Source organism: Mytilus californianus, unplaced genomic scaffold (genome assembly GCF_021869535.1).
Source record: "Mytilus californianus isolate M0D057914Y unplaced genomic scaffold, xbMytCali1.0.p SCAF_69, whole genome shotgun sequence".
Classification (NCBI taxonomy): Eukaryota; Metazoa; Mollusca; class Bivalvia; order Mytilida; family Mytilidae; genus Mytilus; species Mytilus californianus.
In genome coordinates this window covers 483683-495490 of record NW_026262722.1, presented here as the reverse complement: position 1 = coordinate 495490, position 11808 = coordinate 483683, and the positions used below count along the sequence as shown (strand labels likewise).

Here is an 11808-nt window from a genome sequence, read left to right as displayed (position 1 = left end):
AATAATTATAATTTCTTACGATGTCTTTTTTTTTAATTTTACTGTCATGAGTTAACATTTTTGATTAATATGTGATATAGATCTGTCGACTGTTTCAAATCTTATCGCGCAAAAAGAGAAAATAGAAATGGCGCGATAAATTTCCCTGGTGTCAGTATTCTTGCATCTAAAGATATTATAATGCCAAAACATGTCGTTAATGAGTTGAGACACACACACATCATACATGTGTCAGTCAACCAATTCTTGATAATGACCAAAAAACTTATGATGTGTCGATTTCAGTCGCTCTTCCAGATAACTCTGTTTCGACAATATTTGTTTATGCAGCAGACTTGTGTCAATAAAGTTCGTATAGTGAGACAATGCACGAGCGTAACGTAATACTTATGATATGTTACCACTGCACGATGGAGCAAAGGGTATATACTTGCTTATGGGAAGTTAACAATTTGAAATTTGAAATCATCAAAGTTGTCACAGATTTTATTTTAAAGTTGTTCATTTGTGTCAGTTCTTACAATAGATTGAAATATGAAGACAATCATCTGGTTTCAGTTGCATTCTTTATTTTATGTTTACTACGATATTTGAAATGTGAACAGTCAATAAAATATGAGTTTTCGAGTGAGTTGACAGCATCAGTATATACGAGATATATTAAGAACATAAAAAGTCATTAATGTGTATAATTTAAATAAAAAACGAAAATGAAAAATGGGTGTTATAAAGAAATTTAGAACGAAATGATATGAAAACAGTTTTACACAGTTTTGATCGATTTTAAGTATTAAGTTGGTCGTTTTCTTTTTTTATATTTTTCTCAAACTGTTTTTACTATCATGTAGTCTGTCCATCTTGATTCAAGCATGGTTTTGATTTCTCCTTCAGATCTTCTTATTTATCTTATAATAGGTACCATTATTGAACGTTCATTATTTGAATGTACAAGATACAATAATGAAAACTATCAGAAAGAGTGCATTCGTTTGACAACAAAGTAATGATGTCTTATATTTAATTACATTATTTTGGTTAGTACATATTTAGTTTTTAAAAAAAAAGAAAGTTTCGTTTTTTTTCAACCTAATATTTAGTGTTGGTATTTTTTCTCCTGCTGTAATGATTTGCGAACATTTGGTTATATAGTAGAAATATGCTGAATAATGGTAATAAATTGTAAGTCACTATTGTGAACACTTAGTATGTACTGCTTTGAAAAAAAATAAATTCCTGGTTTATAAATTTATCAACATTTACGGCAATGACCATGCCCGAAAGAAAGATAATGTATCGATTACGTAGTTACTCTTTCTAGATCGATAGCGATCCAACAAACCTGAAGGTTCACTATTGTTTTTTTAATTCTTGTGTATGTTTCTGAAATATTTCTGAAATTGTGTTTATGAATCAGTGAATAATTTACCTATGTTTTAAATCTATATCATACAAATTAATACTGAAAAACATACCAAACTTTTGGTCAGCTTTTGTCCTAATATACTTTTCAGAAGACGGCCTTTGTCTCTGTGCTATGTAAATACAAAACAATGTTCATAAACAACATCTGTACAAAAATATGGTAAACTATTATGCTACTTTTATTTGATTATTTTGTATGATTAATACTAATTGAATTACTGTATGTTAGTACTTGCAGCTAATTGATATTTGTACAGTCAATGTTCAGACTGTTCAGTAGCTATTTTATACCTGTACTGATTTCTCTGAAAAAGTACATAACAAAAACTGAGTGACTGCAAAGGAAAGGATCTGCACAATAATGAATAATCAATCAGAAAAAAATCTGAAAAATAACTTAAACTCTTAACAAGACATATTGTTTTCAGTTTCATACTTTTTAGATGATGTTCTGATCAAAATAAGTCTAAAATGCATTAACCAGATATCATCCTTTCTTATAAATGATTGTGTTCTCTTGACCCTCATAAGGTAAGTATATCCCAAACTGTTAGAATATTAATAATTACTCAGCAGTCTGGACATGATTGTTCTGAGAATAGATCCTAGTAATGTGGAGTAATGCTTGTTCTCGGTTATCGCATATTTAAGTTGTGCGTTTATGAGATTTCCAAATCAATTGTCCATTGAGTACTTAAAATTAAGGATGTTCGCTTCCATTTTTCAAATTAACAAGCTGTTATATTGATAGTATGCAAATAACGTCACATTCAACTAAAAAAGCAATAACAGTTCCGTGTCCTTGTCTTTGATATAAATAATAAATTGAAAATTTGGTGGATAATAGTATTGTTCCCTTTTTTTCTTTCAAAAACTATGAAAATACAAGGATATGATAAGATAAGATTTAGAAAAATTACGTTTTCAACAAGATTTAATTTAATTTGGAAAAGAAATCTTAAAGCTATGCAATTAAATAAAAATAATCCGTATTGAATGGATTTTTCACTTTCATAAGACTATCAACATGATCAAAGACAATGCAGATGTTAAGATATACATGTTGCGGTATATAATATTTGTTTTTCGTTAATTATTCTGTAAATGAATCAAGAGGTTAATTTTCTCGTTTGAATTGTTTTGGTTTACTCATGATTGAAGACCATACAGTGACCTATAGTTGTTAATTTGTGTATCATTTGGTCTCTTGTTGAATGTTGTCTCATTGGCAATCATAACACATCTTCTTATTTTTACATGTAAAGACATTGCATGAAAGCTCAGTGGGTGTTCATGATAAATTGCTAGTAATAAATTAAATACACGCAAAACGTATGAACTGAACAAAACAGGGCCATGTAGTGACTTTGCCCATGCACTTGAGGTTTTACCGCATGGTGAACAGAGGGCTTCAATGACCCCAAGAAAGTTGCAGATGAATGACGCTGAATCCAGCATTATAATCAGATTGGAGGAAATCTCTATATATTATTTGAGCCACAACTATCAAAACAACGGGTAGTTTAATTTCCAAAGCTGATTAATTTCAGTTATTTGATAGAAATTTGTATGATTGAGGAAATTTTTCGTACATGGCCATAACAAAATGTATTTTAGTAGAACGTATGCCAAGTCAGCAGCAACAAACACATACTTTGTAAAACCCGAAGTTTCATAACAAAGGTATGTTGCTATTATTCCTTTAAATAGTTGTTTTGGTAATTTTCAGTTCATTTTCAAAACATCAACTATTACTAAATATAAACAATGCTTCTGCTTTGAAAAAATACAATATGATTTCACTTTCCTCTTTACGCTACAGTTTTAACTTTATTAAGATTGATTAAAGAAGATGGTTGGTACTCCTCAATGAGACATTAATCCATTAACAAACAACCAATAGTCATTGTACTGACATAAATTTGTCAACAAAAAATCTAGACACAAGATGACAGAGCAAGAAGCTTTAAATTGCCCTTAGTCCAGAAAGCTTATAGCTAAATTTCATATTTTAAGCAACAGTGATGTATCGTTCATTAAATTTCGAGTATGCAAAATGATTATAGAAATGTTAGTCAAGATATATAAAAATATGAGTGAATAGCCTGATATCCAAACGGATCGAGATCGGATGCGTCGAAAAATCAAACATGTTTTCATCATTCAAGATGTCAACCTTATGAAGTCAACGTGTCACAATCCGGAACCAAAATACAATCTGTAAACTTACAGATCAGACACTTGTTCTCGTATCTAAAGACAGGCGACCGAAAAACATTGGTCAACTTATTTGTAATATTGAATGTCAAACATATGTTTTGACGATTATAATCAATGTTTATTCATATCATGCATGTCATTGGTGGAAGATATTTTAGCGTCAAAATCACATACCAGGACAAATATACAACACTAATGCATTAAGAAGAATAATGGCATATCAATTGATCTCAAAATCATCATAATATTTATTTTTATATAACCTTTCCCATTGAAATTATACAATGATAAGAGCAACACTTTTAGAATATATACCCGTCTTGCTAAAAATCAATCAATACAATTCAGCCATATATTGTTGATCTAAAAGTTAAGTTTGATGTTATTGTCTTCGATGTATTTGGTATGGTAATCAGTGTGGTTATTCACAAAATTATCTCAAACAAAAAAACCTCTCTAGAAAGTTTCTATTTCATAAAAGGCATTGATTTACATAAAGATGCAGTCCTACTTTCAGTCAACATGGCGAATGGTTAATCGACAAACTTAACTACGACCTTTGTATTACAAGTCAATAGATATGTCTAGTATGTTAAATTGTTAGCATTTACATGAAGTGAAAGGTACCAACTTTCTTTTTGCTCCAATCATTAATGTAGCAGACTTACTCTTTTTGGTAGGCCGTTGATTGGATTCTGTCATTCTTCCTATCAAAATAAAACAAGTTTATTTTGTTCATCGTCAATGAAATTAACATATTGTAAATTTGGTGCGTCTAAAGCTCTATTTTTCACAGGGATGTTTAATCAAATTAATGCGAATGTAGTTTACTGTTGTGCAAGTCTCTTCAATCTATTAGGAACAGACACGTCAATGTAACAACCACAAATGAGAGAATCTATTGTATACGTAGAACAATTTTTAGCTTAATGACCAAAAAAGAAATTCAAAAGAATAGCCAAATGCATCAAAGCAAATTTAAGTCACTTATTAAATAACTTGATGCGGGATAATAAATTGAATTTCCCTTATTTTAAGACAAGATATTATAAAAACAATCATTTAACTGGATACAGCTTTATCTTATTTATCATCTTCGCTTCATTACATACCTAACTTGTATTGTATTATTATATATAATGTTTTCTATGGGTCATAGTGTACTATATTCAAATGATGTACGAAAAAAATCAAAAATATTCCATATATATTTAAGAAACGTGGATTTTAGCCTTTCCTGGAAATGTTTGAATAAAAGAAAATGATGTGGAAGAAACGTTTTTATCTCTTAATGCATTATGGTTATCCTTGCTACTATTTTTCAATTTTTCTGTAATAACAACAATGACATGGTAAGTTGTTATGGCTTGCTGAAGCAGATACCACTTAAAAATATATACCCTCCCCTCGAGGAATTCATAATCGAGGATAGTATCGGTGATGCAAATAAGTTGAAGTTGCTTATTCTGTTTTATAACGCCATTAGTTTAAATTATGTTGATATAGTCAATATCGTTATGGTCATTTGAAAAAAAACCCAACAGTCTTAAAGGCTTTAATTGCATCGACATACACAAATGTGTATAAAAGCAACTATTAATTATTCATTATGTTAGTATGTATATCTATAGGATGCAACAAATAAATAATTCTTTTAAAAGACCGGAGGAGAGGTTTTCTTCGAACTGTCAATAAGGCAAATGACACGTCATTGTTACATTTGGTTGATACATTCAACAATACCTTCCGTTATCTAGATGATATATTTCGTTAAATAATCTAGAGTTCTCTAAATATACTACCGAAATTTACCCAATAGAACTTACTTTAACTAAATCTAACATAAACAGCAGTAGTTGTTCTTTTCTGGATTTGGACATTTCAATCTCTAAAGGAAAACTCCAAACGAAAATTTACGACAAAAGAGACGATTTTTCATTCCCTCTTGTTAATTTTCCTTTTTAAGACGGCGATGTTCCTTTGGTTCCATCATACGGTTTATATATATCCCAACTCGTTCGTTATGCCCGTGTGTGTAGTGATGTCATAGATTTTAACGAACGTAATCAATGCATCACTGGTAAATTATTAAATCAAGGATTTCGTTACCATAAATTACGTAAAACTTTTGCTAAGTTCTTTCATAGATACAAAGATTTGATTAGTAAATTTGGCTGTACTTGTAGAAAACTGATTAAAAACGGTATTTCACATCCTAAATTTTACGGTAATATTGTACTTAAAGCGCGGAAATAACTATGTGATCCGTGTAAGCTCATCGAACCTTTAAACAGGCTTATTAGTAAAGGTTATCTTACCAATGTTGTAATTTGATCTTTGAATATAGTTTACATTGGCACTAATATCGATTTTGTCATCAGCAAATTAAAACATAACTAAATTTGTATTTTTTTTCAAGTGGGATGTATAAAGACACACCCACGTTCGTTTAGATCTATAAAGAGGTTAAACTCCTAACTATCCTACTGTCTGTCGATACATTTATTTTTGGCATTGCACTAGTCATGTCTTCGTTGACTGTCCATGACGTTAAAATACTAAATCCCTGGGATGTGTTTTAGTTGATTTTAGTCTCTGATGCATGATTTTTTATTATTAATTGTTTTGGCTTTTAACTAGCTGTCAGTAACTGCGAGTACTCTCAAATCGTATTTTCTTGTTTATTTGACCTGTTGATACTAATTGTATTGCTTATTTGTTATTGAATGTTATTCAGGGTTATATCTGGTCTATACACCAGCTTTGATAAGTGTTTGGTATAACTATAAATTTTCACTTCGTACTATGAACATCAAAATTATTTATTTTGTAAAAATATTTCCTTTCTCTATTGGTACTGTACATGTATACCTAACAACAAAATTATTTTCATTTTCCTGTGTTTAAAGTTATTGCAAATGGATGGTATTTTTGTTCGAGCATATTGTTTTTCTTTAATTGTTTAACATTTCTTATCGATATAACATGTTACTTTTATTATTCTTCCCTTAGTTTATTTATTTTGTATTTACATTGTGTCATAGGTCAAATTTATTTGTTCAGTGTATGTTCAATGGTGTTAATATGTCCTTTGATTGAGTTAAGCTATTTCAGTTGATATTTTATAGTGTGTCTTTCTATGTTGTGATGTTACACTATTGTTTTAGAAAAAGGGTGAAGGTTTGGTACCATTAAAACGTTTAAACCCGCTGCATTTGTTTGCACCTATCCTAAGTCAGGAATCTGATGTTCAGTAGTTGTCGTTTGTTGATGTGGTTCATAAGTGTTTCTCGTTTCTCGTTTTTTATATAGATTAGACCGTTGGTTTTCCCGTTTGAATGGTTTTACACCAGTAATTTTTTGGGGCCCTTTATAGCTTACTGTTCGGTGTGAGCCAAGGCTCCGTGTTGAAGACCGTACTGTGACCTATAATGTACTTTTATAAATTTTGACTTGGGTGGAGAGTTGTCTCATTGGCACTCATACCACATCTTCTTATATCTAAATACAAATGAAATTGTATACATTTGATGCGTCCGACGCACATTTCGGGATTGCGCTTCGCTAATCAGCCAAACTCCATAAGTTGTTCAGGTATTTTTATGTTAACGCTTCAATCTGCAATACAACTATTTCAAAGTTGATTATTTTTTTTTATGTATTCGTCATTATTCTATAGAACAAACAACCATAGTCATATACAGAGGTTAACATTTTGTAAACAAAAGACGAAGTAAGAAAAGGTTTAAATTGCACCAAATCCAAAAAGCATCAAGTTTAACTTTATATTATAAGCAACAGTGATTTATTGATCATCAAATGAAGATTAATAGAAATGTATGTTATGGGAATAGCGGGAAAAGATGAGTCAGAAAGTTAAACGTTACATGTAAGGCTTGTATGATTCACAATGTCAATCCGTGCTCAGTCAAAATGTCGCAATACGGAATAGAATATGTTATGTACATTTACAGAGCAGACAACTGATCTTACATCTTAAGATCTAAACTGAACAAATGTTTTTTGAGAGACACACGCTATCGGTCAACGTATTTGGGATGTTCCCTGTAAAACTTTTGAAGTGACAATTTAAGTCATTTTTATTCATATTGTTGGTGGAGAATATATTTGGCGTCAGAAGCATACACCTGTTAGTTGGTTTCCATATAATGTAATACGCATAACGTAATACTTGAGATATGCAAATGTCACAAGAAAGAACACACGCTGGGTTACTACTTAACAGTTTGATTTTCAAAATCGCCAATAGACGACAATTGGAAAAATATGAACCAACTTTGAGGAAGCAAACCTATGAAATGACAACTTAACACCGACGTGTGGGCAATTAGGTAACATAATATCAATTCAATATACATGTATATGAAAATAAACCTGCACAACATGAACAACTTGACAAGAAATTTTGTGATGTCAACTGCATTCTGTCACCCATTTATTATTGCGATTACTGGTCATTGGAAAAAAATATAGGATCAGATATTGCAAAATGAGAAAAATTGCATACAAAATGCTATCAAAATATTTGAATACTGGTTTTTATTGTAGTACAACCTTTAACATCGCAATTTTCAATATTAAATTATAGTGAAATCTTTATAATTCACAACATCCCTTGGACTATCAACTGTTTTTTTTTTAACAATACACCCAATTCAACAAACAATTGTTAAACTACATGACAAATATTTTGAAGATTTTGCCTTCAATTTATTTGATATTGGAATCCGTGCACAACTTTACAGAATAACCTTCCAACAAAAAAGGTATCAAAGATTTAATTCACTTCATGTTTTCATGGAAAGATATGATATTACTTTTAATTAGGCATAACAAAAAGTGGTGTAGTTGTTTAAAAACCTTTAAAACGACCATTGATATAAAATGGGTTCTCAAAACTCCTCAAATTTATTCTTTATTTGGCCGTTTTAACTTTTTTTTATTCGAACATTTTTGATGATGCTTTTGTTGAAGAAACGCGCGTCTGGCATACACATTATCAATCCTGGTATATATGATAGATATAGGAAGATGTGGTATGAGTGCCAATGAGAAAACTCTCCATCCAAGTAACAATTTATAAAAGTAAACCATTATAGGTCAAGGTACGGCCTTCAACAAGGAACCTTGGCTCACACCGAACAGCAAGCTATAAAGGGCTCCAAAAATTGCTAGTGTAAAACCATTCAAACGGGAAAGCCAACGGTCTAATCTATATAAAAACGAGAAACGAGAAACACGTATGGACTACATAAACAGACGACAACTACTGTACATCAGATTCCTGACTTAGGACAGGTGCAAACATTTGCAGCGGGATTAAACGTTTTAATGGTACCAAACCTTCTCCCTTTTTCTGAAACAATAGTTTAACATCACAACATAGAAATACACACTATAAAATATCAATTGGAAGGCTTAACTCAATCAAAAAACTCAAATTAACACACAATGAACGAATAAATTTGATCTGTGATACCTGAATGTAAATACATAGTTAATAAAAATTATAAGTGATAAATAATTAAGGTCAAAAGTAAATAAATAGGTTTAAAAAAAGTTAAAGTATGATACCACTGTGAAATTTTAAACAATTATTAGAAAATCATCACTTTTGAAAAAAAACCTGCGTCATATTATACACAGATAAATGAAAATAATTTTGTTGTTAGGTATACTTCTTCTTCTGTGTGTATAAAATCTTCCGTTTAGGAATACCAAGAAATTTCTTTATATCAATAAAACTAATCTAACACTTGGTACATATGGGGTGAATATCAACAATAAAACTATACAATTAGTGCTAGATAAAACTTCCTGTACAGGTCCAAGAACAGTATTTAAGGAGAAAGGAAATAATTTTGATGTTCATAGTACGAAGAAGTGAAAATTTGTAGTAATTCAAAATAATCAAAGCTGGTATATAGACAAGATCCATGTTAACATTGAATAACAAAAAATCATTACAAATAGTATCAACAGGTCAAATTAACAAGAAAGTACGATTTGAGAGTACTTGCAGTTACTGACAGCTAGTTAAAAGCCAAAACAATTAATAATAAAAAAATCGTGCATCGGAGACTAAAATCAACTAAAACACATCCCAGGGATTAAGTATTTCAAAGTCATGAACAGTCAAAGAAGACATGACTTGTGCAATGCCAAAATTAAATGTATCGACAGGTAGTAGGATAGTAAGGAGTGACTTCTTTATAGATAAAAATGAACGTGTGTGAACCTTTATTTGTATATATCTGTAATATATCAAATTGTAAATATTTTAAGTATGGGAAATGTACCAACCTACGTTTGTTTCAGTCACTTGTTTAGCTAACCCTTTCTTCTTAGTAGGCCGTTGATCCAACTCTTTAAATCTTTCTATTAATGGAAAACAAATTAATGTTGACCTTCGTCATTGAAATTTATCTTCATCAGGAATGCTTAAACCCAATATTTTAAAACTAATGATGTATAATAATCGCGTAGAAACATTTGAATCTTTACGACTGACAGGGACATCAAAAGAATAGCAAATTCAATCTTCGGTAGTCAATCTTGCTCATGTTGCTTCAGGAGGTTTGAATTAAGTCCTGTTAATTTCTTAATTTATCAAATAGCAAATTTATTTTACCAAGTAATTAATCATGGTTAAGTAATATATATTTACTTTATGTTTTAGATAGTATATCAATTACATTTGTAACAACCATTTACTGTGGATTCATATATTTTCGTCAGTATCAGTTTTCGTGGATAGAGGAAAATTACATTTTCGTGGATATTTGATTTCGAGGATTTGCCAATCTGTGCATGCAAAAAGTAAAATCACAAAAATACTGAACTTCGAGGAAAATTCAAAACGGAACGTCCCTAATCGAATTGCAAAATCAAAAGCTCAAACACATCAAAGCCTTTAGAAAATTTGTAATTCGTGGAACATTGGAGTTTGTGGTTCACATTTACCCACGAAACCCACAAAAATGGAGATTCTACGAATAATAATGAATCCACAGTTTTTGGAAACACTATGCCGGCTTCTTTGCATACCACATTGGGTTTAATCATAACGTATTATTCTTAATCTGTAGTTACAAGTGGGCTATATTCTACATGTTGCACGACAAACATACCAACACCTTCGATTTATTTCTCAATGTTGTCTAACTTACCAGGAAAAGTTTGTGAACCAGAAATTGATGTTGCGGAAACATTTTTATGTCTTTGGCCATCATAGGAGTCCTTGCTATTCTGTTTCAATGTTCCTGTAATCACAGCATAATGTGTAAATCAATACGAAAGGATGAACTGGTGTTATGAGCACAGAGTTTGTCTGATTTATCTAAATATTACTAAAGTGGTAAAATTAAACAAACAAAAAATAACATACCTGACAATAGTTTTTGGTCACAATTGTTCGGTGTAATTTCCATTGTATCATTTGTTTTTTCTATATTTTCTGTAGGGACTGTGTATACATTTGTGTCTGCAGTTTTTGGCTTTACTTCTCGAGAAATATTAGATTTTGCTGTAAATGAAAAATCACTTATTTTTGGTTACACGCAAACCAAACTGTGTTCACATGAAGATTGCCTATGTATTGGAAAAGATGTTAACTGATATTAAAAGCTCATGAAGTATTTCACTTGAAGAAACCATTTTAATAAGAATGTTCACTACTAATTGAAAAGTCTCTATGAATCATATGACAGCATTTTCAAAGAAGGCATTGAACTATTGAAAAATATGAAAGCACAAGCAAAGTGTAAATAGGATACAATATTAGAAGCAATAAAACCAAAAGCTAGCTAAACAGAATATCAAAATTAATCTAAGGTCACATTTGCCTGAGGGAGTAATAACCTTAGTTTCTTAAAAGTAACTTCATTGATGAATTTGAAATCAGTATATGTTAAAAACCGTGTCGATAACAAAGCACTGACTTCTGAACTGATAATTTATATTTATTCTTTTGTGTAGTGATATAAGATTTAAAATGCCTTTTCTAAGAACTCAGCTATCCAGATAATTATAACAAACCTGAATGCAAATAATGTTTGTAAGTTATTATTCTATATCAGTGTGATAAACAAATAAAAAAACACATATCTTCTAGTGCAGGGAAACAGACTCTTCTTTTTTTTAAAT

General features: G+C 30.6%; 1 long non-coding RNA gene across 1 annotated transcript; it reads right to left on the bottom strand.

Moving 5' to 3' along the window:
- Positions 1-4309: 4309 nt before the first annotated feature.
- LOC127707396 (uncharacterized) lies at positions 4310-10922 on the bottom strand. Its single transcript, XR_007984847.1, has 3 exons — positions 10833-10922; positions 9967-10041; positions 4310-4349 (listed from the first exon to the last, which is right to left on the bottom strand). It is a non-coding gene; the product is annotated as an uncharacterized LOC127707396 (long non-coding RNA).
- Between the last annotated feature and the right edge of the window lie 886 nt (positions 10923-11808).